Source organism: Bubalus bubalis, chromosome 9 (assembly GCF_019923935.1).
Source record: "Bubalus bubalis isolate 160015118507 breed Murrah chromosome 9, NDDB_SH_1, whole genome shotgun sequence".
NCBI classification, from domain to species: domain Eukaryota; kingdom Metazoa; phylum Chordata; class Mammalia; order Artiodactyla; family Bovidae; genus Bubalus; species Bubalus bubalis.
The window spans coordinates 58,151,458-58,154,648 of record NC_059165.1 but is presented as its reverse complement, the minus strand read 5'-3'; the positions used below and the strand labels follow the sequence as shown (position 1 = coordinate 58,154,648).

Below are 3,191 nucleotides of genomic sequence, written 5' to 3'. Positions count from 1 at the left end.
TATAGCCATGTCCTGCCCTGCAGGGAGAGCCCCACAGAGCACATGCAGAGAAACTTGGACTGGATGGAATATACATAGGGAGGGAATGTCCTTCACAGTTCAGTTCAGTTCAGTCGCTCAGTCGTGTCCGACTCTTTGCGACCCCATAAATCGCAGCACGCCAGGCCTCCCTGTCCATCACCAACTCCCGGAGTTCACTCAGACTCAGGTCCATCAAGTCAGTGATGCCATCCAGCCATCTCATCCTCTGTCGTCCCCTTCTCCTCCTGCCCCCAATCCCTCCCAGCATCAGAGTCTTTTCCAGTGAGTCAACTCTTCGCATGAGGTGGCCAAAGTACTGGAGTTTCAGCTTTAGCATCATTCCTTCCAAAGAAATCCCAGGGCTGATCTCCTTCAGAATGGACTGGTTGAATCTCCTTGCAGTCCAAGGGACTCTCAAGAGTCTTCTCCAACACCACAGTTTAAAACATCAATTCTTCAGCGCTCAGCTTTCTTCACAGTCCAACTCTCACGTGCTAAGGAAAAATCTCACACTGAGTAATCCCTCCCTCTGAGCAATAAGGGGTCTTAAGGCGCTTGGTCTGTGGAAATTGTCATTTGTTACATTCAAAGGGTCTGTGAGTCTCCTGATACCTAGAAAGTGAATGAAGTCGCTCAGTCGTGTCCGACTCTTTGCGACCCCATGGACTGTAGCCTACCAGGCTCCTCTGTCCATGGGATTTTCCAGGCAATAGTACTGGAGTGGATTGCCATTTCCTTCTCCAGGGGATCCTGACCCAGGGATTGAACCTGGGTCTCCCGCATTGTAGACAGACACTTTACCATCTGAGCCACCTAGAGGCACCCTCAAATAGAAGGGGCTATAAGGAGGTGAGTTTTCTGTATCTATGGGGAAAGTCTGAATGGATTAGGTAGAAGACAGGATAAGATGACCTGTAGGTGCTGCCCAAATCAGGGCCTGTGTTCTAAGGTTAGATGGATATTGTTCTAAGATGTCAGACATCCTGAACCATAACTACTAATCTTTTCTTCTGCCTCATGGAAAAGAGGGTGCCCCCTTTCTGCTGCAAATGGCCTATCCTGAGAAAGCTGGAGGAACAGTGGGGCAAGAGTTGGGAGTGAGTAGGGTGAGGATCAGAAAGACAGGAATGTGTCCTGGCTCCAAGCTAGTCAGGCAAATCTCTTAACTACCCTCAGCATCAATGTCTCATCTGTAAAATGTAACTGTATCTGAGGAAGAAACAATAATCATCCCCATTTTACAGGCTCAGAGTAGTTTTACAGGCTCATTTTAGAGGCTCAGAGTAGTTAAGGTGCTCAAGAATTCACTATGCAAAGTGAAGTCAGGATTCAGACTCAGGCAGTCTGACTCTAGAAGTGAAGCTCAAAGAATCACTACTGGGGTGGGGTGTGCAGGGGCGGAGGTGGGGTGTAGAAAGAGATACTCTTTAATTTGTTTAATAAGACATCCACTGTGAGATGGAGAGTAAGTGTCTTGGCGTGAAGGGAGGGCAGTACTGTGTGTGGGCAGGAGGGAGAAGGAACAGACTGGAGTCTCTCCTGCCGTTTCTTTGTCGGGTTTGCAGGCACCAAGCAACAGCCATGTTAACTGGGGCCTAGGGCGCCTGCCCCGCCCCTTCAGAAGAGGACCTGCCGCTGCCTTCTCCACGGGGTGCCACTCACTCCCTTCCTCCTGGCAACCAAGGTTTGGAGGAGGGGGGAGGGGTACAGCGGTGGGCACAGTTTATGCTCCTCCAGAGCTTCCGAGCAAGATTTCCCCAAAAAGCCGTATTAAATAAATAAAAGGAAATTCAGCAGATGGAAACATAAATCAATGAAAACTCCCATATGAGTGCAAAGATTTATGTCAAAAAACAAAACATCAACATCTGGGAGCTGCCGCGTCTCCTCTTGGCTGCTCATTTGGAATGGATTCTCGCTGTCTCTTTCCGCCCCTTTCTAGCTCTGGAAGAGGACAGAGAGAAAAAAATAAAACCCATTTTTAAAACAGTCATTTTTTAATCAGAAATGAACGCTGTTTTCTCCCTCAAGGGTGGAGGGAACGTGATCCGGACTACGGGGGGCATCGCCGGGAGAGAGGGCCCTCGGCAGGACGCCGAGGGGCGCCCCTCCTTCCCCACACCCCCGCGGCTCTCTGGGGTCCGATACCTCCAGATTTCACAGCTGCCGCGGCAACGCTAGCATACATACCAGTGCCCACCGCACTGCGGCCGCGCTCCACGACTCCAGGCGCCCGCGCGCCGACCCCTCACGTGGGTGAAGGAGGCCTGCGCAGAGGCGGCTGGGTGCCCGCCCCTACCCGCAGTCCGGCCCGCCGCCAGGGAGCTCATCTGCGGGCGAGCCTCTGCGTGAGTTCCTCCAGTTCCCGGGAGAAGGACTGGGAACATGCTGAGAATAAAATGCAGGCTTTGAGGATGAAGCGCACGGACTGAAGACGACGTTTAGCCCATTACGTTGAGCCACTCAGGGATTAAGAGGGCAAGCATTGGCATCCTGATGGTTCAAATCCCATATCGGTCACTGCCAACTGGTTGACCTTGAACAAGTTAACTTCTGAGCCAGGGTTTCATCATCTGTAAAATGGGAATAATATCACCACCCTCCTGGGGGACTGTGAAAAGTAAATGAGAAAACACACATAAAGTGCTCTATTCAGTACAAACACACATAAAATTGAATAAATGTTATCTATTATCATCATGATAAAGGCTTAGATTCTCACCATAACCTACAAGGCTCTGCATAATCCATGCTCCCAGCTTTCTGGCCTTGGAGAAGCCACTGACCACTCCATCCTAGTAGGCTCCAGTCACTAACTTTTGCACAGCAGCCTAGCTCCCTTGCACTTCGGGACCTTTGCACATGCTATTTCCTGTGCTTGGAAGGCTATTTTCCACCTTCCACTTCAACCCAGGCTGCCCATTCTTAGGGCTTCAGTTTACTTGTTACATCATCCAGGAAATTTCCTGATTCTCCATTACCACCCTCAAATGTAGTCTCTGCTTTTATACTCTCATAGCAGCCCAGGCTTCTTACTAGCAATGCTCCAGTTGTAATATATCATCATTTTGGTTATATCTTTAATGTCTGTCACTCCCTGGACAGTTCATACCATGAGGCCTGGAGTGCAACCTGTTCCATTCCTTGTGGAATCCCCAGCCCCCAGGACA

General features: G+C 50.1%; 1 long non-coding RNA gene across 1 annotated transcript; it reads right to left on the bottom strand.

Annotated features, from left to right (window-relative positions):
* Positions 1–1,852: 1,852 nt before the first annotated feature.
* On the bottom strand, positions 1,853–2,565 carry LOC123335062. The gene is made up of 2 exons (XR_006553353.2): positions 2,212–2,565; positions 1,853–1,965 (listed from the first exon to the last, which is right to left on the bottom strand). It is a non-coding gene; the product is annotated as an uncharacterized LOC123335062 (long non-coding RNA).
* Between the last annotated feature and the right edge of the window lie 626 nt (positions 2,566–3,191).